Below are 16,674 nucleotides of genomic sequence, written 5' to 3'. Positions count from 1 at the left end.
GGGAGGTGACTTAATGATTAATGCACAATCTGAACCATTTGTATTTATAGCAAATTGAACCGGCATCTCCCGTACGAGAGCGCAGAGAGCTGACCATTTAGCAATCAAATAACTACCACTTTCAGCTGGTACGAAATATTTCAGACTATTTGAGACCGTGGTAGACAACGTCATGTATGATTTTTCTCTCGGGGTTTTTTCTGTTTTCTCCCACTGTTTTCATTACATTTCTTTTACATTATCCTTCACTTTTATTAACCATTGCATCCTTTAGTCTGAAGGCCGTAATTGTGGAATGCTCATTTTCATTCATACTTTGATTTCGGAGAAAAGTAGAGATACATATAAGACATGATTTTGAGAAACTTCCAATCAGTCGTTCTTTCAGTAAAAAATGTTCCGGGGGGGGGCACTCTTAATATTCTGGGAGGCACTGCTGGTACTATTCCATTTATTATTATATTATAGACGTATTATTTTGATGTCCTCCGGGGGGCACTCTCAGAGCTCCGGGGGGCAGTGCCCCCCAAAAAACATGTCTGGAAGAAACACTGCTTCCAATAAGAGGAGAATAGCTTAATTTTTTTTAATGTTAACTATAACTTATTTTTATTCTTCTCCATAGTTTGAACTTTTAAAATATAAACTACCTCATGTATGGTTACATCTTCTCGCAATTTTAATTTCTTCATCCGTTATTGATGTTTAGACATCAGACTTTTATGCACTTAAAATTCATAAAATATGCATGCAACTATGCTATTAAATGTGTTAAAATATGCACTTAATATGCACTAACAATGCAATAAAACAGTTCATTTTCAAACATGCAACAAAGTTGTGACATTGTTTTTAGGTGAAATATAAAATTGAAGGTGCACTTTATTTTTCAGGAACTTCTCTTCGGAATTTATTTTTATGACAATTACAGTTTATATACTCCTAACTTTATAAAACACATACAAATTATGAGATTAAAATGAACACAGTGATATGAGAACATAGTTTCTAATTTTTCTTCACAATTGTATTTTAAAGTGCATTCAGTTTACACGAAATAATATGAGCCTCACTTTTTACACGTTTCCACTGTAAAAAAAAATCGTTTTCAGGTGTCAGTTTGTGACATTTGTAGCTAGAAAATGACCCCTTACCATCAATAGATGTTACTGGATAATATTTATTGAGAGAAGCCAGTTTAGTATTTATGTTTACTGGCAAGTTGAAATTTAACCCTTGAATGTATTTTCCCATAACTTCAACTGTTTTGTAGTCTTAGTTTCTGGCAATAACATCCGTCAATTTATTTGATCCACAGAGGATCCAAATTTACCAGAAACCGACTGGAGCCTGTGCTGAACTTCATCAACTAGAGCTAAGTATTCTCTGAGCATCTTTCCTCACGTCTCTTGTTTCTCAATCGATGTGGACACGATATTACAATGTCTTTATCGTTATCAGATTTCTCTTAACGCTTTGTCAATAGTATATGTCTTTGCTTTGCTAATTGATTCCTATTCGTCCTCCGTAAACTAGGCATTCTTCAATCCTCCCATGCAAAAAGCCATTCTGTTGCATAGACATTTAAATGCATTGAAAATACAAACTAAAACTAGATTTCTTCCATGTTCTAAGCATACTTTTGAAATAAAAACTTATAGAATATGCTGAATATGCTCTTAATCACTAATATATGCTCTAACCTTTGAAATATGCTTTTATATGCACTATAAAACTTCACATTCGAGCTTTACTATTGTCGTTAGAAACACCTATCAAGTTTATCATAGATGCATATAAGCAAACAAAATATGAATTTGCACAAAAATCTGATCTGATGTCTCCATAGGATCCCGAAATTTTATATGGTTAGCATGTTTATATTTGTCCAATTACTAATTGGGTTCGATTTCCTGTTGGGTTAATTTGTATTAGACGATAGTGCACAAGAAGTAACGGAACAATAAACAAAAATTAGGATAAGACTACATAACCACGTTTATACGTAATATTTTTCCACGTTTAGTAGAACTGTTGAAAGAGGAATGAAGAAAAAATTAAATGTTCCAGTTTAACGTCCCACGATTATGTTCTTTAGGATAAAGGAGATGGATGATTAAGGCAAGTGAATGATGATGGAAGAATTGGTGGGATGAAAAGGTGGGAGGAAACGGGAATACCCCCCAGAAAACCCTCGAACACTATGTTATCCACCACAAACTGACTTGACCGGGCATCGAACCAAGGCTCTCGCGCACCAGAAGTAAGTGCTCTACGACTGTGATACCGTGTTCTCTTAAGAAGAATGAAGAAACGTCTCAGGCTAGTCTATCTACTCGAAAATCCAACCTCCATAATCTTACATCCTTAGAAAAGCAATGAAATAAGCAAAACTATATATGAGAAGAATTCACTCGTAGTTACGTAGTTAGCGCGCAGACCATCGACGCGGGAACCCCGACTTTGATTTGCGGTCTGGTCTCGTGTAGTTTGAATTCCCCGTTAATCTGTAGGTCCACTTCCCACATAATTTTGGTATTGAAAAGTACGCTAAACTCAATCCAACCAAATTATATATGAGAAGAATGAAATACAGAGTTGTTTTGGAAAAATCTAGGTGTGAGAAAACTTAAGATAAAACATTACGCAGTCTACTGTTACATTCAAGCATTGAAATCTCCCCATTTTCATAATACAGTAAAGTTTGTTAAGCTCATCACTTCTGTAACTGGGGTACCTGGGGTAACTTGACAACGTCTGAAATTTATCTTCTTTATGTTATTGGTACTTCTATAACTTAGATATCTCTGAAACTTATTCAATCCTATAAAGTGACTACTTCTTTGTTCAGTCACATTTGTAACTTGGTTACACTCGCTGTGATTGGCCTCCTTTTGTCTCACGTACTTTTGTAACGTAGACATCTTAACAATCAATCAATCAACGAAGTTCTGAAAACATACAATACTCCAATATCTAATATTCTTCTGTAAACCTATCAAAGAACCCTATAATTTTACAAAGAACCAAAAGATATACAGATGTGCGTGAAATTGGTGGTAATAGATTTTAAACACCATACCCTACAAATATTATTTTCCTTTTTTTAAAAAAAAAGAATCTAAAGTAAATTATTATTATTAATAATTAAATGTTGATTAGCAAAGCATCCTTTAGAATGCGTTATTCAAAAAGAGAAAGTAACGTTTCTTGTGCCGCAGTGGTTAGGGTTCTTGTCTTTGAAGTTCGATTCCTGGTGGAAGCTAATGTGTGTCGAATTCTAAATTAAGCTCAATGTTTTATGTAGAGTATATACGTGAAAGAAACAAATAGTATGGATATATACAATAATCGTTAATTTAGAAGCTTTACACAAAACATAATCTATATACTGTATATAAAATGAAAGTGACTATGTTTGTGTCTTAATAACTCTTGAACCATCCGACCGATCTGATCAAATTTTCAACATAGAAGAAGTTTGGACCGGGATACGTATCACTTTGATGGTACAACGTAGGGGAGGGAGAGGGGGATATATATATATATATATATATATATATATATATAACGATCGAAAATAACCGATATTAGTGTCTAATTCACAGTTTTTAGGGTCCCTAAGTTGATTGGTGACAGTTTTGGTGCCCTATATGTCCCGTGTGAAGAACGTATTCTCTCCGTGTGAAGAACAAACATTCTGCTAGTATATATTAAACGAAGGTAGAAGACATAAAAATCTTATGAAATGCCTTCATTGCATATTTATTTATTTATTTATTATTTTATTTATTTATTTTTGTAATTTTGTAAAATACTGGTTATGTGTCAGTGGTTGTCTCAATTAAACGGTTAAACCAGAGTGGAAAGTCTCCAGCTTGGTTAAAGTTAAGAGTCTTTGCTAAACTCCCTTCCCCCTCCAATTTTGAATTTTAGTGAATTACTTATAGACAATAAAAGAAATTAAAATTTTAGAAAGTAAGCCATAGTATTTAGAAAATATTATGAAATAAACTAATAGTTGTTTTCAAGACATTTCATATAATGCAGAATTTTGAGTGTTTAACAATTATGACTCAAAACTGCGCAGAGGGGTTTCTGACTTATAACAAACAGTTTTGAGCTCCCTCGTGGCTAAGCGATTAGCGTACGCGCCTTTGGCGTGGGAGACTCGGGTCCGATTTCCGGAGGGACTTCATGTGGTTCGAATCCCACGTTAAAATGTAGGTCTCTGTTTCATATAGCCTTGCTGTTGAACTGGACGCTAAACTCATAAATCAAATCAATCAGTTTTAAAATTAGTAATAAATTTATTTAACATCGTTTTACAGTTATTATTTGACTGTTCATTTTTTAAAATGATGTTCTTAACATAGGGACTCTTACTTTCAGCTAAATTGGAGATATTGCATCCTGGCTTTTAACCGTTCTATTGTGGCACCAATGATACACCTATTAATCTGCATTTTATAAAAGATGAATATGAAATAAATTTGTCATAAGATTTTAATATACATCAAACCTTCGTTTAATGTATTATGTTCTCTGGATAGCTGTCAAGTTAACGATAATTAAAAACTTGTGAATTGTTTATATTATTCTGTCTTACTACATGCACCTCACATATTTATAGTTTCTACATTACCAGGAATATTTTGTATGGGTATATTAGGCTACAAACATTTCAATTGTAATATATGTATTATGTATAAGTGATCTTGATGTGTTTTCTCCATTTTCTTAACAGAAAATCTGACTCATAAGCCTTCAATAGATTATTGTATTTAAGAGAAATAGTTAAGGAAATTGGTTAGGATATTCTTAGTGAAAAAAATCTCATTAGAGCAGTCATTTTCAACTACCGAAAGTATGTTTTACTATCAGAGGCAGGAGAAAGAGAACAGACTGAACAAAAAAGGGGAGGAACAAAGTAGATGGAATAGAATAAAACATGGTTGGCAATGTCCGAATAGTCATGAATTCGTGAGTACTGTGTCTGCAAAACCATCGATTACGCATTTCTTTTTCCCTGTCAGCACTTCCTTTTGTCAACAGTAGTTTTGCTGCCTTCTCCTTTCTCTGTGTGTGGGGCTTACTGAGATCCCAAACAGATAACTGTGACATCAAAGCATCCAGTTGGACTGTATTAGAGATATGAAGGAAGTAGAAAGAGAAAAAGGAAGAAGAAGATTGAAGTTGACAGACAATATAAAGTAGACAATTCTTGTGACAAAAGTTTATCTGTTATTATCTGTGTTTATTAAATCTACTGTTTAAGTTAAATTCAAAGCTATGGCTTTAGGCTAAAGGAAATTTATAATTAATGAAAATGTATTATCATATCTAGAATAATTGGTGGAATGAATATGTGGAAGAAACGTACGAACACCGAGAAAACCCACAAGCATGAATTGCCCTCTCAAACTTACATGGTCTGAGATCGAACCATGACCCTTCGCACTAGATGTGAACATTTTACCACTGAGTCATCATGACTCCAAGGATTTGTGGCGCAGTCTTGTAATCCGGCTCCCTTGGAGGCGTTTGTAGTGCTATGGGGAGCGGCCTTGATGGTCTATGCACTCGGATTCAAGCTTTTTATCATGGTTTGGATCTCACGTTAATAGTACTCCCATCTTTTTTTAACGTTGAGGTTGCTCAAGAACCCAAAATACTAGATCTCAAACTCAATAAATTTTAAAGGTAAAATACAGCAGAGCGTTTGCTTTTAAAATGAATGGGCCTTGGTTCTATTCTAGACCTTAAGCGCCTCTTGATTCTTGCATTTCATTTCCTTATTTGTATTTATCTTTCCTTAGCTTACGGTACATAAATATTATATTTCATTTATTTTTCAAGGAAATAAACTGAAGAAAAATAATTATTCTAAAGTCAAATTGAAAAGTTGAATGAGAAAACCTATAAGTGTAGACTTCATACGACACATTTGACCGTGAAGCCTTATTAATAAGTTAAAATTAATTTTCATACAAAGTGTACCAATCAACATCTACAACGGCAGCAGCAGTACTCAGTTCTGATCTAACATAACATACGCGTGTCGCGCTTAGTTGGGCTTTCAGTAAAGTGTGTCGCCATTGAAAAAAGATTGGAAAGCACTTGTTTAAGCCATGAACTGTATCATGAGGTTATTGCTTGTTTACGTATCATAATCATCAAAAGTTATAATCCCGTTCATCAAATGTTTCCGACAAGCTTTCTAATATTCAATGCAATAGTATCATATAACATAATAATCAGTGTGTTAAATCTTTCTTAATGCTAATACAATGTGTACGTGGTGTACATTCAAAGGTTGGACTTGTAATCTGTTACGAGTATTAAGAAGGAAAATAAATTTAAAAAAGAGTTAAGTACTTAGTTTTCTGGGGGAAAAGGGCATCTTGAATTTTCTTCTTTTATTTTGTGAATTATTTTTCATTATTTCTTTCCTCTATTATAAAATTTCCATATTAGAGATACCTTTAGTGAGGGATAAATTTTGTATAGTAATATAGCTTACGAGTGTTTTAATTCATATTCTTTATACTTTTATTATTATTTTTATTATTATTGACTGTGAGAGGGTTCACCAAACTGTGTCCTACGACGTCAGTAACTTATAGGGCATCGCTAAATATTTGAAAAATTTTAGTGAAATCTACATTGTTTTCGATCACAACTATGCTTTTACTGATTATGTTTGTCTTCTCAAAACTATTCTTGAACTTTAAATATATACATCATTATATACTGTAGAGCTCCTAAATGGCTAAGTCGTTAGCGTACGCCTTTGCCGTGGGAGACCCGGGTTCGATTCACGGCAGATGTTCATGTGGTTCGGATTCCACTTAATCAGTAGGTTCACATTTCCTATAGCCTCGCTGCTGAACGAGACGTTAAACTCAAAATCAACTCATCTCATTATATGCTGTGTATTCAAGGTGCCGTCAAAAAACCGTGAAACATAAAGGACACCTTGAACCAAAAAGTATGGGAAGCTGTTTACTATGACGTTTGCTTGAATATGCCTTTATAAGTATGTCATCTATACATTTCATTAAATATTTTGTCATTATACCACTATTTCACGCTCTGAACATGTTATTTTAAAATGATATCATTGCGAATAAGATATACTCACACGCATTTACACAGTTAAGCAACAAATAGCAATGTCACGTATACACTGTATGAAGGAGTTCGGTTTATATGGCGCGATATTTTCGCAATTAACATTAAAATAAGAAGTGTTAATAGATTTATAACACTTCCTGTTCTAGATGAGATAGTTGAGTGGAGATGGAAGACACTTAATTGAATGCAGAAAACCCCTTCTCGCTATACGTTACCGTTTTTACTCTATACCGATCAACATTAAAACCGGAAGTGATTGATTTCTATCACTTCTGGTTTGAATAGACAGTTAAGGCAGAAGATGGTACCTATACTTAGAATGTTAAATTAATTCCCAAAAAAAATCGCTTCTCGTTATCTCATCGTTTTTGCTGTATGTAGATCAATATTGAAACAGGATGGTGTAATTAACTGATTTCTATCGATCCCCATTTTTTTTTTTAGTATAGAGTTAAGGATGAAGATAACATGTATTGTTGAGTCGCTTAATCGATTGTAAAGAAGCACTGATTTATAGTGATTAACATAAAAACCGGATCTCCTCCATCAACAAACTCGATTCCAAATTTACGGGGCCGCGGTGGCTCAGTGGTAGAGCGTTCACCTTTGATGTTTGGGGTCCCGGGTTCAAACCCTGCTCCCGCCTTGTGGTGGACTTTGTGGTAGACAAACGTCGTGTGCGTGGGTTTTCTCGGGGTTCTCCCGTTTCCTCCCACTTTCTTCATTCCACCATTTTCCTTCATTACTCATCATCACCGTCGTCTTTAGCCTAACCGGCATAACCGTGGGACGTAAAACTCAAAAATTTCATTTTTTTTCATTTGATTTCGATTCCTAATTTTTGACGCTCTACATTCTGGCGAAAAATGATGATAATTAATCGAGTAGTCTTGAGATCTTTTTGTTTCCTGGACGGACGGACGGAGACAGAGAGGGAAGCAGTTTTGTTAAACCAAACTCCTTGGAAACAGTATAAAATATAACGTTTCGATTCTAAAGCAATATCTTCATCAGAAAAATAATTCCTCTAAAAATATGAATGATGTCAGAGGTTCTTTAATTGTTTATCTAGTGTGTAATTTTTGCACGTGGTTCCCAATGGAATTGATAGGTAAAAGTGTTACTGTTTTGTTGGTGTCTGGGCAGGTTTCAAAGTGTTAAATGATTGGCTCTGATTAATTACGAGTACACAGACAGGCTATTATGTTTCGAATATTTCTAAAGGTATTCTTCTGTCTGATGAAGACATTGCTTTAGTAACGAAACGTTACATTCTATACTGTTTTTAAGGAGTTCGGTTTACCAAAACTCCATTATACAAGGGTAAGTCATGCCTTAAAATATTCTGGTACACAAAGTACCTTTATTATAATACAGTCAAATGAAAGATTAACATTCAAAGTACAGACCTTTGTGTTGGACTGTCTGTTGGATTTTACGTTGATACGATGTTTTGTCCTTGTCGATATAAAGAAGTGAGTCACTGCTGTTTCCACCTCCTGCTGATTGTGAAGCATCATGATTTTCAGGAAGTGCAGAATGGAGCGAAACAGGTAGTAATTCGAAGGGTCGAGATCAGGACTATATGCTGGTTGTGACATCAATTCGATGCCATCAATTACCTGTTTTTCTTTTTTCATTTTTGAGACGAAAGTGGTTTTGCATAATCTTATTGCAGTAGGACGCCCTTTCGGTTCACCAATGTGGGATATTTTTTGGGCGTAGTGCAGCATACACCTTGTACATCCAATTCAACTGTTCGGAATAAAGGTCGAAATTGATGATACGACCGTTAGAAACTAACCCTAAATGAATTACCCTCTAGTAGTTCTACCACATACAAAGAATGACTTTAATATCGAAAGGGTCCTGTTTGACGACCAGTTCTGGTAGTTGGCCGTTGGCTCAATTACTGTGTTTGCACATTCGGATTTCAGAAAAGCACCTAATTTTCGTAACATGTGACAACCTGTTTCAGAAAATGCACATGACACGTATTTTGCCACAGTTGTCGCCACATATCAATTCTCTTCTGAGCCTGAGCTGGGGTTAACTCATGTGGCACAGTGCGGTAGCTGCTGATGGTTTTTCCGAGATCGTGAAGGTGACGCATTGCAATCAACTGAAATATATCGAACTGGTTTGACAATCTTCGTGTGCTGGTGGATGGATTTTCGTCAATGAATCTGTTACCCTGGGGTGGCCGGAGCTTGGCTGATCTTCGACATTTTTATAACCCGCATGAAATTTCTGGAACTAACGAGTTGCAGGTACTGTTTTTCACTCCACTTTCCCCTTTGTATAACAAATATTTTGGATTGCTGCCAAGCGTTATGTGCGAGTTCGAACTCATACTGTAACAGTTCAAATATCAGACGTTGTTGAAAACTTATTTCCTGCCACTAAACACTGACTGAAGATACTGACAAAGTGGCAGCCTCCGTTCAAATAGTCCGCCTAGCGCACTACCTCTTGGGCTAGTTTGACATTGTACTTACGGTCAATCACGGTATATACACGCGCCTGCTGTTTGGGTTGTGGAAATATTGTAAAACTTATGACTTATCCTTCTATATTTACCCTGTCTATTTGTATGTCTGGGAAAGAGAAGCTCTTAAGACCTACTTGACTATTACCATCAATTTTTGCTAAGATGTTGAGAGTCAAAAGTACTCGGGAGAGGAATCGAGTACTCTGATGAAGAGCATCTATCCATCGGAAGTGGTAGATATAAACCACTTCTGGTTTTTAAGTTGACCACCATAGATAAAAAAAAACGGTTGTAGATACTGATAAGCTATTTTCTGCAATCAATTAAGCGTTTCAAAAAGTATATATTCCACTTTCACTCTAAATTTCTTTACTAAAACCGGAAGAGGTAGAAATCTACTAACTTCTGGTTTCAATATAAATTGGGAAATCTCACGCTATATAAACCAAGCTCCTATACGTGATGTACACGTGACACTGTTACCTGTTAAGTGCTTACCTTATTCATAAGCATATCAGTTTAGTAAATATTTCGGTATAGTGGCAACAAATAAAATAAAGATGAAATAAAAAAAAGAAAAAAAGGATAATGGTGACAGTAGTGTCGTGAATAATCTAGAAGAAATTGAAAGTAAAATTCTATAATTATATGAAAAAAAAGAAAGAAAAAAGAAAAGTAAATGAAAGAAAAAGTTCGCTGTGTAAGTGTAATAATTAGTTGATAGCTTGCAGAGATTAGCAGCTTTAGAATATTGGAACTCATGCAGCACTGGATGTCAATTGGATGTCTACATAATATGATTATGTACAAAATGTCTATTTCATGTATATGCGTGCGTGGTGCGAAACCTCGATGTGTCTTATATATAAATTTGATATTTCTTTCAATTAAAGTTTATTTATAGATGTTAGCGTTATACATACGTGTGTATCCCATAATTAAAATATCACAAAGAAAAACTGAACTGAAATTATTCAGCTTAAAATGCCCTTTAAACTAAGAGAGACGATGATTAAGGCAAGTGAATGATGATGGAAGAAATGGTGGAATGAAAAAGTGGGAGGAAACGGACGTATCCCAAGAAATACCCACGGACACAATGTTGTTTACCACAAACTTACTTTGTCGGGGATCGAACCAAAGACCTTCCGCAGAGTTAAGCGCTATACCAGTGAGCTTTCGTTCTCTCGTAAAATTTCACAAAGAATAGGGTATTTAGATATTCTTGAAGAAGGAAACAAAAATCTCCATCCATTTCAAAGAAGAAAAGGAAGAATACAGATTAAAGGCTTAAAAATTATGATTTTGTGGCTTTCAACAACCTTCCAAATCATAGTTAACGAAAATTATTTATGTCTACTTTAGTAGGCATAAACTATAGTGCGTCCAGTAAGAGAACGTCTCTGACAGCACACAGTGACATTGCCACTACTCGCGTGTCAAGGTTTTTTTCGGTGCAATTGTAGTGGCAATTTAATTAATGGTATAAGACAGAGTGATCGTGGTTGGTAACACTGGTATCAAAGTAGGGGCTGCAATGTCCCACTCCATCTGGTATGAAACGTCAGAGACCATCTCTTGTTGGCCGTGCTATAATTAAAAACATATTTGCATGTATACTTTATTAATTAGTTCTTAATTTACTTATCAATTAATTTTATTAATTATTTTTATTACTTAACAAATAATTAATAAACTTATTATTTAGGAATTTAAGAATTAGATTTCTGGGCTTTCGGCATCTTTGGCCATGTTAACCCGTCACGTATAAGAAATGACATCCCGCGGTGATCATACTATCCCAGGAAAACGAAGTAAGAAAGGATTGGGGAAGGAAGGATGCGGCCTGGGATATATTTGTTAAGTATCATCCCGGCATTCACTTGGTGCAAATGAGGAAAACTCAAGAAAACCTCACTCAGGATGAAAAACCTTTTACACTTTTTCGAATATGTCCCCACGGGGAATCGAACCCGGGACCTCTCGCACCAAATTAATTTATTATTTATTTATAATTAGTTTTACTCGTAATTCCTCCTATTTCGTACCACAATTTCTAGTTTTAAAAAATAATGTAACGTTACAGATATATATGTGTTTGAGACGCATGTCCGGTGCATTTTAGCGTGTGTTGTAGCTGTAAATATTTCGCTATTTTATAGCTGTAGTCTTTTCAACATATAAGTTTTGCAAGCCAAGTGTTTGTTTCTAAGCAATTAGAAACTCATACAGCGAATAAAATGCGTACGTACCGTGTCTGCGGAACGGTCTTACAAGAATTGCATGCACGTATATATTACATTTTACTTTAATGCATGGAAAGGAAAGGACACACCCTGCTTCAACGATAACGCGCACGTCTCTGCCTGTTGTTCGTGCTCATGTATGCATTTTATGAACGGTATCACGCATTAATACAATGTTGGCTTCTGTTAATTTTTTGTGTGTGTGGATTTTTATAAAAATTACTCGGTATGGTATCTTACATTTGTCTGCTGTGTTTTTGTTTCACTCGGATGTTGCACGATATGCAAAGTGGGAACATATTAAGATGTTATATGGTGTTCTTACTAGCCGTAACTCAATTCACAATCAGGGCAGCTTTAAAAAAAATTAGGACTCGTAGATTGGTCGGTTTGAACTTTAATGACCCTTTTCAATACTGTGGCTATTTCAGACAGGATCTACTGTTTATAGCGGAATCCGTAATACTACTTGGATTTAGATTAGCAATTAGATTTCTGGACTTTCAACAACTATGGCCATGTTATCCCGTCACGTATGAGGGATACCGTTCTTCGGTGATTACACTGTACGGTGAATCTGGGGAGGGAGAAAGGAACGGGGAAGGAAGGAAGCGGTCTGGGACTCTTTATGTTAGGGACCATCCCGGCATTTTCTTCATGTGAGTGTGGAAAACTCAAGAAAACCTCACTCAGGCTGGCTGGCCTGAAAAGTCGTTACACTTTTCCGATAGGGTGTCCACACTGGACATCGAACCCGGGACCGCTTGCACCAATAGCGAGAGTGTTAATGCTAACGCTACGCTTGACCATGGGCCACTAGTTGGGTTTATATCTGAGACAATGCGTATATTTATGCAAGACTAAAGAAAATACAGTACTATATGCAGGGCCGGATTTAGGGGGGTGCACCGGTGCACGTACACTCCTCCCTTTGTTGTAAATATACACTATCTAAAATGAGAAACTAGCTGTGAAAATAGAAACAATTTCCGAAACTTTCTGCCATCATGTTTCCGTTTAGGGCTTAAAAGAAAGCAGAGCTTTGCAAAAGCAATAGTTTAAGTCGATTTTCTAAAGGTTGAAGGAAAAGGATTCACCAAGCAAAACAATGTAACATTTTTCAAGTAAGAAAGAAAATGGAAGTCAGAAGGAGAGAACATTTTTTCCTGCATAACACTTGCGACCCTCTTTAAAATATCCCCCGCCCCCCATCCGATCTATGCATCAGCGTTCTCAGAGGTAAAGAACATTGTCACATGTCACTTTGAAGAGTTTCAGTGTGATTGTTTTTCTTGGGATTTATTTGTGCACCCCCTCAGACAATCCTGGATCCGGGCCCTGACTATATGTATCTGATAACTACATATTTCAGCTTCGTATTGTAAAAAAATTACAAAGATATTGAAACAACTAGAGAAATATTAGAGCATCTTTTTCGGGAAGGGTAATATTATTCATTGATACATACTGGGATTGTTGTACAGTCATCTTCCGTTCTTTCCGTTTGATAGTGAAAGGACACTTTGAGTAAATTAAAAAGAATGTAATTTTCTATACGTTCCAGTCATACCATCGTTGTACGTTCCAGCTATACCACCGTGATTCCCAAAATAAATATTACCAAATGGAAAGAACTTTTGTCGCTGACTGTACCTAAGGACAATATTAAATCTAGTGATAATCGATTACTTTGAACGACTAATTTATTTGTTACAAACTAAACGATAAAAAATATACAAAATCATAACTTGCTTTCTCTTTCTCATTGCAATTGGAGTCTTTGCTCCATAAAGCATCTTTGATAACAAAGAACACAACATACATATAAAATTAAATACGCTTGTTTTCTTTCTTTCTGAAGTCTGTATAAATAGGGCTATTATTTAGAATTGAAACAACATTGAAAGACAACATTTATGAATATTTAGAAACAAGCACGTTTTATCAGTACATTATAAATTTATGGCCTATGTTTAGCAGAAGGGGTCCAGCTCTTTTCTCTAAAAATGTTACTTTTTTGGTAATTTCTGTTCACATTCGGTTAGTTTAGGGTAGAGTTGGTTAGTTTAAGTTTGGTTAGGCTAGTTTAGGTTACGTTAGGTTAGTTTAGTTTATGTTATATTGGTGTAGAAGTCCCGCATAATTTTCCAAAAAAATGATAGAATTTCGCTTATTTCTACTAATATTACGTTAGTTTAGGTTAGTTCGGGTTAGCTTACGTTAGTTTATGTTAGGTTAGGTTACGTTATGTTACGTCTAAGTACTTGTATCACTCATCTCTCCTGTAAATTTTGTGTTTTTTACGTGCTTCTGGACCCCTTGTACTAAACATACTCCAAATTTATTTCTACAAAGTCGTTAAAATAGTGAATGACGTTGTTTTAACAAATACCGATACATTTTGATTTGAGGAGTAGTTTGTGTGTATTTCTGCAGTAATAATATATTGATGATTTAACGATTTAATCGCGAACTTAAAACTGTATTGTTTCAATTTAATTTCAAAATGAAGAGTGATCTCACAAAACATGAATATGTTTGGCTGTTGATTATTAGGACAAGAGATTTGAGCATTAATATTGTGTAACCTCATTGGAAAAAACTAAAATAATAACAATAATAAAATTTGTTAAATGCAACCAACTAGAGCCTTAAATTAAGCAGGATATTAACCTAAAGTGGGCAGCTGGCCGAAAGTTCGGGCGAAAAAACTAATTTCCATAAAGCAAAGGATATTTAAACAGATTTGAAAAAAAGAATTTAGTAATATGAAGCTACTAAAATTCCAATTTATTTGAAAGAAGAACATTATATTTTACCACATAAATCAATGGGATAAACAGCAAACTCAAATTTAGTTAAAACAATCAACTTTGTTCATCAATTCAAATTTAGTTAAATAAAATCAAAGCAATCATAATAGTGATTTAAACGTATGTACTTGTTGTTAGGGTTTTGCCGAATCTTACGTTTACGTTGTTCTGGCACGGTTTATGTTATACGTTTCTAGCTTCGCCGTAAAAGACGCTTTCTTCCGTTTTTATAATAAATAAAACAAATGATAGTTCTGGACACTTTTGAAATGTTTTCATTATAAGTTGGCGCGGAAAGAATTTTTTTCTAATCAGAGGAAGTGATTTTTCACATTTACTTTTAATAACTGAACAACGATGTTAACTTAGTATTCAGGGAGAAAATACAACAGGTTTGCGTTTATACTTCGCATCTAGCTGGCTCTTTAACCTTATATTTAAGAATATTTTGGTTTTTAGCATCTTAGCCTTCGTCTGTCAACATCGTCCCAATTATATTTCAGTTTCAATAGATCGTGATACACTGATGTCAAGAAAAAAAGCTACTGCGAACTAATAAAAGCAGAATATACTGATGTCAGGAACAGAAGCTACTGTGAAACAATAAAAGCAAAATATACTGATGTCAGGAACAGAAGCTAATGTGAATTAAAAAAGCAGAATATACTGATGTCAGGAACAGAAGCTACTGTGTACTATTAAAAGCAGAATATACTGATGTCAGGAACAGAAGCTACTGTGAAACAATAAAAGCAAAATATACTGATGTCAGGAACAGAAGCTAATGTGAATTAAAAAAGCAGAATATACTGATATCAGAGAACAGAAGCTACTGTGTACTATTAAAAGCAGAATTAACTGATATCAGGAACAGTAGCTACTGTAAAATAATAAAAGCAAAATCTACTGATGTCAGGAACAGAAGCCACTGTGAACTAATAAAAGCAAAAGGTACTGATTCAGAAACAGAAGCTACTGTGAACTAATAAAAGCAGAATATATTGATGGTCAGGAACAGAAGCTACTGTGAACTAATAAAAGCATAAGTAAAATTAGTTATAATTTGGACATGTCCCTCAAGAATCTTTAGAACATATAAAAAAAGAAGTTTTTGTTCGATGTGAGATAATCGTCGTTTTTAGCACCGAGGCTACATAAGACGAGAACCTACAGCTTAAGGTTGGATCGGAACCACATAAGCTCCCACATGTATACTTTGTATGTTTTATGTGTTGCAATTATTTTAAACGAAACTACTCTATTTTCCAATTAAAATCATTCTAGTTATTATATTTTTTCGAGTTATATGTATTTGTAATGAGTAAATTCAAATAGGTTATATGTAATATTAAAAACCTTTTATTGTCCCTAAAAATCGTAAAAGGTTCTTTCGTCTCCAAAAACTGTCAATACTAAGTTGTACTAAAAATGAAATGATATCTTTTAGTAAAATGTTCCATACTATGCCCTTTAGGCTAAGGGAGACGGATGATTAATGCAAGTGATTGATGATGGAATAATTGATGGAATGAAGATGTGAGAGGAAACGATGTTGTTCGTCATAAATTTACTTGACCAGAGATCGAACCAGGGATCCCATGCACCAGAGGAAAACACTCTACCACTGAGCCACCGTGACCGTCCTAAGATACACTAAATTGAGCCTGTTGATACATAAGGATTTTGTGAAGACACACTGAAGGGGGAAAGAGTCTTAGAAGTCGTTTTTGTTGTACTTGTTTCATTTGGCTGCTTTCTTGTCTTAGGATGTGTTCTTTGTTCAGAACTTTGGCTGCGGTGTGTGCATGTGTGATGCAATAGATGGATCTGTTTATGCTGCAATTCAACCGTCAGACGGAAAACTACAAAATTCTCTTTCTTTCAACCTTTTTTTTTCGACTTTACACGAAAAAAGGACAGGATGGCACACTTTCTCAACATACATTTCTATTGTTGGGTTCTTTACCTTCAATTCTGTACTGAGTAA

At 35.0% G+C, this 16,674-nt stretch overlaps 1 protein-coding gene across 2 annotated transcripts in view; it reads left to right on the top strand.

Moving 5' to 3' along the window:
* LOC145663712 (uncharacterized) overlaps positions 1 to 16,674 on the top strand; it is a 404,258-nt gene that overhangs the window by 151,611 nt on the left and 235,973 nt on the right. The window lies entirely within an intron of this gene.

The sequence above is a fragment of the Thermobia domestica genome, chromosome 1 (genome assembly GCF_964235325.1).
Source record: "Thermobia domestica chromosome 1, izTheDome1.hap1.1, whole genome shotgun sequence".
NCBI lineage: Eukaryota > Metazoa > Arthropoda > Insecta > Zygentoma > Lepismatidae > Thermobia > Thermobia domestica.
Note: the sequence above shows the minus strand (reverse complement) of the source record. Positions and strands in the feature narration are given on the sequence as shown.